The sequence below is a fragment of the Pristiophorus japonicus genome, chromosome 1 (assembly GCF_044704955.1).
Source record: "Pristiophorus japonicus isolate sPriJap1 chromosome 1, sPriJap1.hap1, whole genome shotgun sequence".
NCBI classification, from domain to species: Eukaryota; Metazoa; Chordata; class Chondrichthyes; family Pristiophoridae; genus Pristiophorus; species Pristiophorus japonicus.
Window position 1 is genome coordinate 22,154,106 of NC_091977.1, and position 13,342 is coordinate 22,167,447.

General features: G+C 48.0%; 1 long non-coding RNA gene across 1 annotated transcript in view; it reads left to right on the forward strand.

The window, feature by feature from the left end:
- The window catches only part of LOC139277265 (uncharacterized), a 45,774-nt gene extending 33,383 nt beyond the window's left edge, over positions 1-12,391 (forward strand). Inside the window, exons 2-3 of the long non-coding RNA XR_011596066.1 lie at positions 11,887-12,050; positions 12,283-12,391. This is a non-coding gene — a long non-coding RNA (uncharacterized lncRNA). The remainder of the gene's footprint in view (positions 1-11,886; positions 12,051-12,282) is intronic.
- The last annotated feature ends 951 nt before the right edge of the window (positions 12,392-13,342 follow it).

A 13,342-nucleotide genomic window follows, 5' to 3' on the forward strand; every position in this document is an offset into this window, starting at 1 on the left:
TTTTAAAATCTTAACAACAATCCTTTTACAAATTAAGATGGTCTGGGGCTTTCCTCTCACGAGTTGATTGTCTCAGTTCAACTTTGGCTCTGGACGAGCGTTCTGAGTCCGTTGAGACTGAGGGCTGAGTAGCCGATGTGATGGTAGTGGTAATGACCACATCAGAGACTGAAGGTTCAGAATTAGTAATGTCAGCAGAGTCCTCTGATGAGTGAACAATGGTTAGTTGATCACAGACTGCACCTTCCTCACTCGGTTTCAGTTCATCCGCATGCCGCAGTTTAACCTGCTCAAGGTGTTGTCTGCATTTTTGCCCATTTTTGAGCGTGACAATAAACACTCTGTTACCCTCCTTGGCTGTAACAGTGCCGGCGATCCACTTTGGACCTTGACCATAGTTCAGTACATAAACCGGATCATTGACCGAGATGTTACGTGACACGGCAACACGATCATGACACCATTGCTGACTTTGACGTCTGTTTACAACACAATCATTCAAATCAGGATGAACAAGAGAAAACCTGGTCTTGAGATATCTCTTCATCAGTAGTTCAGCAGGAGGAACCCCAGTGAGCGTATGAGGTCTTGACCTGTAACTGAGCAATATACATGACAACCGTCTCTGCAGTGAGCCCTGAGTTACACGTTTCATACTTTGCTTGATCGTTTGAATGGCACGCTCTGCTTGACCACAGAAGCAGGCTTGAAAGGAGCTGGTCTCACATGTCTGATGCCATTGAGTTCCATGAACTCCTGGAACTCAAGACTTGTGAAGCAAGATCCGTTGTCGCTCACAACAATGTCAGGCAAACCATGAGTAGCAAACATGATACGAAGGCTCTCAATTGTAGCTGTAGACATGCTGCATGACATAATAACACACTCTATCCACTTAGAATATGAATCTACTATGACAAAAAACATCTTTCCTAGGAACAGGCTCGCAAAATCAATGTGGATCCTCGACCATGGCTTGGATGGCCACAACCAAAGACTCAGCAGAGATTCCGCTGGTACTTTACTTAGCTGCATGCAAGTATTGCACTGATGCATGCATGATTCAGATCAGAATCAATTCCAGGCCACCATACATGAGACCCAGCAATGGACTTCAACATGACAATACCAGGATGAGTGCTACGAAGTTCATGTACACATTTTTCTCTACCTTTCTGAGGCATGATTACACGATTACCCCACAGTAAACAGTCTGACTGAATGGACAGCTCATCCTTGCGACGGTTGTAAGATTTGGTCTCCTCACGCATCTCTACAGGTATGGCAGACCAATCACCACTGAGTACACACCGTTTCACAACCAATAAAATAGGGTCATGGCTAGTCCAGATCCTAACTTGTTGAGCAGTGACAGGGGTTCCTTCACTCTCAAAAGCATCCATTACTAACAGTAGATCTGCAGGTTGAGGCGTCTCCATCTCAGTTGTGGGTAAGGGCAGACGACTCAGTGTATCGGCACAATTCTCAGTACCAGGTCTATGACGGATGACATATTCATAGGCAGACAATGTCAGCACACATCTTTGAATGCGGATGATGCATTGGTATTAATACCTTTGTTTTCCGCAAACAATGAAATGAGTGGCTAGTTCAAAACGAAGACCAAACAGGTACTGGTGCATTTTTTTTACCTCATACACACAGGACAAAGCTTCTTTCTCTACCATACTGTATGCTCTTTCCGCTTTCGTTAGACATCTCGAAGCATGCGCAACAGGTTGTAGAATGAAATAATGAAAGGGATAGACAAGATAGAGGCAGAGAGGTTGTTTCCACTGGTCGGGGAGACTAGAACTAGGGGGCACAGCCTCAAAATACGGGGGAGCCAATTTAAAACCGAGTTGAGAAGGAATTTCATCTCCCAGAGGGTTGTGAATCTGTGGATTTCTCTGCCCAGGGAAGCAGTTGAGGCTAGCTCATTGAATGTATTCAAATCACAGATAGATAGATTTTTAACCAATAAGGGAATTAAGGGTTATGGGGAGCGGGCGGGTAAGTGGAGCTGAGTCCACGGCCAGATCAGCCATGACCTTGTTGAGTGGCGGAGCAGGCTCGAGAGGCTAGATGGCCTACTTCTGTTCCTAATTCTTATGTTCTTATGTAGCTTGCCCGATTTGTTTGCTTGTTGGAGTACGCAGCCAACCCCATATGATGAAGTATCACAGGCCAATACAAGACGCTTACGCAGATCATAATGAACAAGCAACTTGTTTGAACATAGCAGATTCTTGGCTTTCTCAAAGGCTCTATCTTGAGACGCACCCCAGACCCAGTTGTCGCCTTTTCTTAGTAACACATGCAGTGGCTCTTGTAAAATGCTCAATCTGGGTAAGAAATTACCAAAATAGTTGAGTAGCCCAAGGAACGAATGTAGCTCTGTCACATTCTGAGGCCTGGGTGCATTTTTGATGGCCTCGGTTTTCGAATCAGTGGGCCTGATGCCATCAGCAGCAATCTTCCTCCCAAGGAATTCGACTTCAGGTGCCATGAATACACACTTCGAGCGTTTCAGCCTGAGTCCCACTTTGTCCAGATGCTGTAGGACTTCTTCAAGATTGTTCAGATGTTCAGCAGTGTCATGACCTGTGATCAGAATGTCATCTTGAGACATGACAGTTCGAGGAACGGACTTCAGTAAACTCTCCATATTCCTCTGAAATATGGTTGCAGCTGAACGAATCCCAAAAAGGATACCTGTTGTAGACAAACAGTCCTTTATGGTGTTAATGGAGGTGAGTTTCTTTGAAGTGTCGACAAGCTCCTGGGTCATATAGGCCGACGTCAGATCCAGTTTCGTGAACGACTTTCCACCAGCCAGCATGGCGAACAGGTCATCAGCCTTCGATAACGGATACTGATCCTGTTTTGAAAATCGGTTAATCGTAACCTTGTAGTCTCCACAAATCCTGACAGTACCATCACTCTTCAACACAGGAATAATGGGACTAACCCACTCATTAAACTCGACTGGTGATATGATCCCTTCACGCTGGAGTCTGTCAAGCTCAATTTCAACCTTGTCCCTCATCATGTTCAGAACAGACCGAGCTTTGTGATAGACAGGCCTTGCATTGGAGTCCAGGTGAATCTGCACCTTGGCTTCTATAAAATTACCAATGCCTGGTTCAAACAAAGAAGGAAACTTTTTCAATACTTGAGCACACGAAGTATCATTCACCGAAGACAACATCTTGACATCATTCCAGTTCAGCTTGATTTTCTCGAGCCAATTCCTGCCAAACAGCGTTGGACCACTACCTGGGATGATCCATAATGGTAGCTAGTGAACCACACCGTCATATGACACCTTGATTGCTGCACTGCCGAGCACAGGTATGAGTTCCTTCGTGTAAGTACGCAACCTGGCATTGACTGGACTCAGCTTTGGTTTCGCAGTTTTAGTGTCCCACAGCTTGTAGAATGTCCTTTGACTCATTATCGACTGGCTCACACCCGTGTCCAGCTCCATTGATACAGGCACGCCATTCAGCTTCACATTAACGACTATTGGCTGGCTCTTGCTCAGGAACGAATACAGTCCATTCACTTCCTCCTCGGGTTGTGTATCCGGGCCATCACTGGACTGGCCCTCATAAATCATATGGTGAACCGCACCAAGCTTGTTCTGTTGTGGACACATCCTGTGAAGATGCTCCACTTTTAAACATCCATTGCATGAGTATTGTATAAACCGACACTGATTGCCCCCACAACACCAACAGGGTGAAGTCTGGCTCGAACCATTTGGCGGGCTCTGAGCAGCGGCAGGTTTCATGTAAGCAGCTCTGCCCAAAGACGACGCCATCTTGTTTACAGTACTTGCCGTGGAACTTCAACTCGTCGATGATATTTGCCTCAAATTATCATCCATCGTCATGCATGCCTGGGCAGTCACGATGGCCTTTTTCAAATCCAGCGTCTCTACAGCCAACAGCTTCCTGAGGATCACATCATGGCTGATGCCTATCATGAAGACATCACGCAGCATGTCTTCCAGCATGTTCCCGAACTTACACGGCTCAGCAAGATGCCGCAGGTTGGCGACAAATCCCAACACATCCTGACCCTCAGTTTGAACATGCGTGTAGAAACGGTAGCGTGATATGATGATCTCCTCTTTTGGCTTCAGATGGTTACCCATCAACGTGCACAATTCCTCGTACCCTTTTTCCGCCGGACGTACAGGCGAGAGAAGATTCTTCATGAGACCGTAAATTTTCGGACCACAAACAGTGAGGAGAACTGCCCTGCGCTTAACTGTGTAGGCCTCTGCCTCCATGCCGTTGGCCACAAAACACTGATCCAGGCGGTCGACAAAATCCATCCAATCCTCGCCTCCACGACTCTCTCCAGAATTCCAACAGTGCCCATTATGCATGCGAAGGTTCTTAAATTACCTCGTCGCCAATTGTAACGACTCAAGAGTCAGTTTACTGTAAACTACTGCAACCTGATCCATCTTTATTCCAGCCCAAGAGTGCCAGTGTGACAAAGACACCCAGCTTATATGCAAGTGACCAAGCACACATGCCACATACGAACAGCCCGCTGACCTCTGACCGTGGCGCCCTCTGGTGTCTGATGACCCCCAAGGATTAATACATAACACCTTCCATAATTGTAAAGACTTGCTACCCCAGATCAGATCACTGCTCTTCTTTCTCTTTGCTAGAGAGAAGAGCCCCAGCCTGTTCATTCCTGATAGTGATAACCACTCTCAGTTCTGATATCAACTTTGAAACGTTGTCCTCAGGATATGGGCAAGGCTGGAATCATGTATACATTGGATACGTTGTGGGCATCCTGAAGGATATTAATGAATTTGTTGTATTGTTAACAATCCAGCAGCTTTCTTGGCCATTTCCTGGTGCCAGCCTACAAATGACCAGAGTTATTGAATTCAATTTCATAACTTTCCGTAATGGGACTTGAAATCACAATCTCTCGCTTGCTGCTCCAAGACCATCAACTAATCTGGGACCAGAGCTCTTATACAACATAGGATCAGGTAAGATCATGTGACCCGCACAAGGCTATAGGTGTCAGCTGTGACTCAATGGGTAGCACCCTCGCCTCAGAGTCAGAAGATTGTAGATTTAAGTCCCACTCCAGGGACTTGAGCACAATAATCTAGGCTGACACTCCAGTGCAGTGCTGAGGGAGTGCTGCACTGTCGGAGGTGCCGTCTTTCACATATGTTAAAACAAGGCCCCATCTTCCCTCTCAAATGGATGGAAAAGATACCATAGCATTATTTCGAAGAGCAAGGGAGCTCTCTCTAGTGTCCTGATCAATATTTATTCTGCAAACCAATATCACTAAAGCAGAATATTTGTGCATTGGGTCATTGCTGTTTGTTGCACCTTGCTGTGCTCAAATTGGATGCTGCATTTACACATTGCAGTAGCTCCACTTACAAAAGTGCTTCATTGACTGTAAAGAGCATTGGGATATCCTGAGGTTGTGAAAGGCATTGCATAAATGCAAGTTCTTTCTTTTGATGTGGCTGCGAAAATTGAATGGGAGAGAAAAGTAGTCCCAACTCTTTATCCAGTTAAAAGTTTAATTATACATGTATTTTTCACTTTACGAACATAAGAAATAGGAGCAGGAGTAAGCCATTCGACCCCTCGAACCTGCTCCACCATTTAATAGTATTCAGGTACAGCAAGTAATCAGGCAGACAAGGGGGATTGCAAGGGGGATGTAGCATAAATGTAGAGAAGTCCTGGTCCAACTGTACAGGGTATTGGTGAGGCCACACCTAGAGTATTGCATGCAGTTTTGGTCTCCGTATTTAAGGAAGGATATACGTGCATTAGAGGCTGTTCAGAGAAGGTTCACTACGTTGATTCCGGAGATGAGGGGGTTGAATTACATAGAAACATAGAAACATAGAAAATAGGTGCAGGAGTAGGCCATTCGGCTCTTCTAGCCTGCACCGCCATTCAATGAGTTCATGGCTGAACATGCAACTTCAATACCCCCTTCCTGCTTTCTCGCCATACCCCTTGATCCCCCTAGTAGTAAGGACTTCATCTAACTCCCTTTTGAATATATTTAGTGAATTGGCCTCAACAACTTTCTGTGGTAGAGAATTCCACAGGTTCACCACTCTCTGGGTGAAGAAGTTTCTCCTCATCTCGGTCCTAAATGGCTTACCCCTTATCCTTAGACTGTGACCCCTGGTTCTGGACTTTCCCAACATTGGGAACATTCTTCCTGCATCTAACCTGTCTAAACCCGTCAGAATTTTAAACGTTTCTATGAGGTCCCCTCTCATTCTTCTGAACTCCAGTGAATACAAGCCCAGTTGATCCAGTCTTTCTTGATAGGTCAGTCCCACAATCCCGGGAATCAGTCTGGTGAACCTTCGCTGCACTCCCTCAATAGCAAGAATGTCCTTCCTCAAGTTAGGAGACCAAAACTATACACAATACTCCAGATGTGGCCTCACCAAGGCCCTGTACAACTGTAGCAACACCTCCCTGCCCCTGTACTCAAATCCCCTCGCTATGAAGGCCAACATGCTATTTGCTTTCTTAACCGCCTGATGTACCTGCATGCCAACCTTCAATGACTGATGTACCATGACACCCAGGTCTCGTTGCACTTCTCCTTTTCCTAATCTGTCACCATTCAGACAATAGTCTGTCTCTCTGTTTTTACCACCAAAGTGGATAACCTCACATTTATCCACATTATACTTCATTTATCCATATTATACTTATGAGGAAAGGTTGAGTAGGTTGTGTCATGTATCTCACACTACTGTATATAACTGTATCTTACCATGCTATACATGACTGTAACTAGATATAACCTGTAACCACAAGCATACTTTACCACCTGGGGTGCACTTGCAGGAGACGCTGCATACCTGTTCCACACAGGTATATAAAGGCAGGTCTCAGGCAAGGGTGGCACTTGAGAGCTGTGAAATAAAGGTGCAGGTCCAGAGTGACCTTGGCTTCAGCATGTGCCTCATGTACGTCTGTACTGCAGGGTCAGGACTTTACAGTGGCGACGAGTTACGGGATTACAGAATCCACAGAATGGCTACCAATGGCTCAGATGAGAAATACAATGCTGGAGACAATTGGGAGGACTTTATAGAAAGGCTCCAGCAAAGCTTTGTAACCAACGACTGGTTGGGCGATGATAAGGCAGACAAGAAAAGAGCCCATCTCTTGACCAGCTGTGGCTCGAAAACATATACCTTAATGAAGGACCTGCTGGCACCCGAGAAACCAGTAAGCAAGTCGTTTGAGGAGTTGAGCACACTGGTGAGAGACCACCTGAAGCCAGCGAGCAGCCTACACATGGCCAGACACAGGTTCTACAATTACAGACACTGTGTGGGCCAGAGCATACCCGACTTTGTGGCGGAACTTTGGAGGCTGGCTAGTTTATGTGAGTTCTCCGATGAACTAAGGAAAGAAGTACTGAGAAACTTTTTCATTGAAGGAATAGGCCACGCAGGCATATTCCGAAAGCTTATAGAGATCAAGAACTTGACCCTAGAGGCAGCAGCACTGGTCGCACAGACCTTCTTGGCAGGAGAAAAAGAAATGAGGTTGATCTATACTGCGGGTACGACAACTAACGAAACATTGGAACAAGGTGTTCACAGCGTGAAACAAGCCGCCACCCCCACACACAGACAAAGGAAGGAGAGCAGGCCTTCAACAGCAGGCAGTGGCGCCAGAAGCCATTAAGGGCCACATGAACGGCCATTCACACCTCATTAACCCACAATGCGAACAATCAACTACATACTGAGAGAAGCCCAAGAGAGATCAGCCAGATGCAGCTCATCCTTCGGAAACAATGGAAGCGGTCTGTGCTGAAGATGTGGGGGAAGGCACTCAACAAGGGGATGTCGATTTCAATATGCTGTTTGCAGAAACTGCAACTATACAGGGCATCTGGCTCGCATGTGCAGAAAAACAGCAGCTCAGCTGGTATACGAATCGGAAGGGTCAGAAAGTGGACCAGAAGACTGTGGGGACAGTGCCCGGGACGCCGAGGTACAGCGGGTCAACATGATCAATGTCCACTGTTCTTACAACAAGATTCCTCCAATAATGATGAGGGTCCTACTCAATGGGATACCCATCAACATGGAACTGGACACGGAAGCTAATCAATCTCTCATGAGCGTCCAACAATTTGAACAGCTGTGGCCGCACAAAAGCAACAGACCAAAACTCACAAGGGTTGACACCAAACTAAGGACCTATACCAAATAAATTGTCCCAGTCCTTGGCAACGCCATGCTCTCAGTCACACACAAAGGGACGGTGAACCGACTTCCCCTGTGGATTGTCCCCGGAGATCTCCCAGCACTGTTGGGGAGAAGCTGGCTGGCAAAACTAAATTGGAAATGGGATGATGTTCACGCCATATTGTCAGAGGACCTCCTGCTCAACAGTTCTAAGTCGTTTTGAACATCTCTTTCAGCCAGGTGTGGGCACCTTCAAAGGGGCTAAAGTTAAAATCTACATTACACAGAATGCCAGACCGGTCCATCACAAGGCTAGAGCTGTGCCTTCTGTGATGAGGGAAAAGATTGAACACGAACTGGACCGGCTTCTGCGGGAAGGCATTATCTCACCCGTGGAATTTAGTGACTGGGCAAGTCCCATCGTCCCCGTCATGAAGCCTGATGGATCCGTACGAATCTGTGGGGATTACAAGTCTACCATAAATAGAGTCTCCCTACAGGACCAATACCCGCTGCCCAGAGCGGAGGACCTATTTGCCACATTGGCTGGAGGAAAACTTTTCTCAAAACTAGATCTCACATCTGCGTATATGACGCAAGAACTGATCGAAGAGTCTGAACTACTCACCACCATCAACACACATCGAGGCCTTTTTATGTACAATCGATGACCATTCGGCATCAGGTCGGCAGCTGCTATGTTTCAGCGCAATATGGAGAGTCTGCTCAAGTCCATCCCGGGGACGGTTGTGTTTCAAGATGACATACTCATCACGGGCAGGGACACCGACTCCCATCTCCACAATTTGGAGGAAGTACTAAGTCGATTGGATCGGGTAGGCCTAAGAGTTAAGAAATCCAAGTGTCTGTTTCTCGCGCCCGAGGTTGAATTTTTGGCAGAAGGATTGCCGCTGATGGAATCCGAAACCGAAGCGATTCGTCTGGCACCCAGGCCCCGGAATGTCTCGCAACTGCGCGCCTTTCTCGGGCTACTCAACTACTTTGGGAACTTTATGCAGAACTTGAGCATGCTGCTGGAGCCTCTCCACATGCTACTCAGAAAGGGGTGCGATTGGTTTTGGGGGGACGTCCAAGAACGCGTCTTCAATAAGGCACGCAACCTTCTATGTTCCAACAGTGTTTTAGCCTTTTTTGACCCAGGTAAAAAGCTAGTTCTTACATGTGATGCTCAGCATACGGAGTCGGGTGCATTTTACAGCACATGAATGATGCGGGTAAATTACAACCCATTGCTTATGCCTCCAGGTCACTTTCGCGGAGCGGGTACGGTATGGTTGAGAAGGAGGCGCTCGCGTGCGTGTACGGTGTCAAAACGATGCACCAATACCTTTTCGGGGCCAAGTTCACGTTAGAAACCGACCACAAACCCCTCACGTCCCTGCTCTCCGAGTGCAACGTAATAAATGCCAACGCCTCGGCGCACATTCAGCGGTGGGCACTCATGCTGGCATCATACGACTACACAACAAGGCACAGACCAAGCACAGACAACTGTGCGGACGCACTTGGCAGGCTACCCCTGGCGACCATGGAAGGGTCCGACGAACAGGACTGTGAGATGGTTATGGCAATCAATGCCTTTGAATCCACAGGTTCGCCCATGACGGCTCGTCAAATCAGAGCCTGGACGACCAGCGACCCCACGTTATCCTTAGTCAAATGATGTGTTTTAACTGGTGACTGGGCAGAGGCTCGCGATGCCTGTCCCGAGGAGATCAAACTTTCCATAGGCGCATGCATGAACTATCACTACAGGCAGACAGCCTGATGTGGGGCAGCCGAGTAGTTATGCCCTTGCGAGGCAGAGAGGCGTTTGTCCGGGAGCTCCACCGCGAGCACCCGGGGATCGTCCTTATGAAGGCCATAGCCAGATCCCACGTCTGCTGCTGGCATACAGTGTGGGACTTTGGATTTTTAGCATGCCTTGTTTAACGATTTGCACTGCTCGCTCCGCCTGGCCATTGGAGGCCGGCTCGAACGGTGCCGTCTTAAAGTGATTTATGCCGTGGTCAACTATAAAATCTTGAAATTCTGCGCTGGTGAAGCACGGACCATTATCACTGACCAATATGTCAAGAATTCCGTGCATTGCAGACATGTTTCTGAGGCTTTCCACAGTGGTGAAGGTGGTGCTCGAGTTTAAAATGGTGCACTCGATCCACTTTGAAAATGCATCGACGACGAGACTACAAGGAACATTTTGCCCATGAATGGGCCCGCATAGTCTACATGCACCCGCGACCATGGCTTGGTGGGCCAGGGCCAGGGGCTTAGGGGGGGCCTCCCTGAGGGCATTACTGAGTTGGGCACAAATGGTGCACCGCCGGACGCAGAGCTCCAAGTCTGTCGCGACTGCTGCTGGCATACAGACCTTGTCCTCATTCGTTGACTGGGGTTCCCCCCGCGCAACTAATGATGAAACGGACCTTAAAGATTAGGCTCTCGTTAATCCTCCCAGACATGGATGAAATTGTTGAGGCAAAGCACCGGAAGCTAACTGAGTACCATGACCGAAATTCGAGGGGAAGATGGAATGAGATAGGGGACAAAGTGTTTGTGCTAAACTATGTCAGGGGCCAAATGGCTTGCAGGGACAGTAACAGGCAAGGAAGGAAACAGGCTACTGGTTGTACAAATGGACAATGGCCAAACCTGCCGGAGGCATGTAGACCAAGTAAAAAGTAGATTCACCAACACCACTGCAGAACCAGAGGCAGACTACAATGTGGAACTCACACCACACCTGGTGGACAGACAGAGGGAACAACCTGCGGAAAGGGCAGTCTCAACAGACAGCCCAGGCGAGATACCAGCAATCACACCGAAAGAAGATCAGGCACCAAGGCAAACAACTGAACCACAACTAAGATGCTCCACGCGAAAGCATAGACCACCTGAGAGACTGAATCTATAAAGACAATAAGACTTTGGGGGAGGGTGATGTCATGTATCTCACACCTCTGTATATAACTGTATCTTACCATACTATACATGACTGTAACTAGATATGACCTTTAACCACAAGCATACTTTACCACCAGGGGTGCACTTGCAGGAGACGCTGCATACCTGTTCCACACAGGTATGTAAAGGCAGGTCTCTGGCAAGTGTGGCACTCGAGAGCTGTGAAATAAAGGTGCATGTCCAGAGTGACCTTGACTTCAGCATGTGCCTCGTGTAAGTCTGTACTGCAGGGTCAGGACTTTAAAGGTTGGGCCTCTACTCATTGGAATTCAGAAGAATGAGAGGTGATCATATCGAAATGTATAAGATTATGCGGGAGCTTGACAAGGTGGATGCAGAGAGGATGTTTCCACTGATAGGGGAGACTAGAACGAGAGGGCATAATCTTAAAACTGCCCATTTAAAACTGAGATGAGGAGGAATTTCTTCTCTCAGAGGGTTATAAATCTGTGGAATTCGCTGCCTCAGAGAGCTGTGGAAGCTGGGACATTGAATAAATTTAAGACAGAAATAGACAGTTTCTTAACCGATAAGGGGATCAGGGGTTATGGGGAGCGGGCAGGGAAGTGGATCTGAGTCCATGATCAGATCAGTCATGATCTTATTGAATGGCGGAGCAGGCTTTCTAAAAAGTTAAATTTTCATCTTTGCAGAGGAAGGTGGCACACAACAAAAGAGAAACAACTCAAACAGGAGGAGGTCTGGAAAATCTGCACCCACTGACACCCTTGGAAGAAGAGGGTCGCTGCTTTGATGGATCCTGCCTGGAGAAAAGTAATCAGTACTGCATAAGCTGGGCCCCCACTCGAGGGAGAGAGTAAGTCCTGCAAGTTCCACAGTCTGGCTTTGCTAAAAGTTAAGTACTGCGTGGGCTAGCCGTGCTTCAGGTCATGGGGATGTCTCCGTCAGCTACGCTTCGGTTGATAGTGGTTGACCATTCATCGTGGTCCTTCAAATCAGCCTGCTGCCTGCACTGTTCGAGGCTACTGATGCCAACCTTCCCCCCTCCTCTGCTGCTAACCATTTGTCTGTTCTGTTATATTTTGCAGAACTTGAGGCCAACCCTGACGAGGCTGAAGCCGATGCAGAAGATTTAGACGCGGACGAGCCAGAAGAGGAGAACATCTTCTAATCCCACCTTCCAGACCAACAGCATGGGGGTGAGAGGGAGGGGCAGGGGGAGGGGGAGGGGCAGGGGGGCGAGGGAAGATGAAGCCCCCACTGTTGTACTCACTCTGGAGGAGGTGCAGGTGCCGCTCATTGAGCTGCCAGCCCCATTCCTGAGTGGTACGGAGTGTTGGGACATTCCATGGTTTCGTACAGTCCGAAGCTGCAGGTTCCAGTGCATGCAGCAAGGCAGACTCAGGGCCCCACCGTCTGAGGTTGCGGGTCCCAATGGGGTGCAGTGAGCCACACCCAGGGTGAGGAGGGGAAGGAGAGCTCGACAGCGCTCTCCTGAAATGCAGGATGTGGTTCAGATGATGGCAATGAGTGGGGAGAGCATTGACCTTACCCGATCACTCCTGGACACCATCAGTGGGGTGGGTGATGAGGTAGCGGGACTGTTGGGAGAAGTAACAACACTCTCACGAGAAACGGGAACACTGTCCGGGAACATGAGTGAAGGAATGTTGCAGGTAGTTGACACACTGTCAGGGCATATGAAGGAGGGAATGTCGGAGGTAGTTACTGCAATAAGGGAACACGCCCAGACCCCGCCCCCATTGACAGAATCAACTGCCACTCCCACTCCAATCCCCAGACAAGCCTCAGAAGTTGCCCGAGCCAGGCCTTCCACATTACGACCTGTGGCCCCCCCCCATCAAGAAGTGCGCAATATCCGAGATGCTCGAAAGAATAAGTTTGGTACCAACTCGAGAAAGGCTGCGCCACAGTCTGCGGGCAGGGGTGGAGTCAACAAGACCAAGTGCAACGGGCGGTCTTAGAATAAGGTGAAGGAGAGATGGGTGCAGTCTTTCTATGCTGCTGCTGTTGTTGTTGTTATTATTGTTGTTACTGTTGTAACTGTTCTCAAATTAAAAAGAAATTGTAAGTGATGGTAAATTTACAAGTTTAAAAGTTTGTAAGTAATCTTGGTCTGCTGGGCCT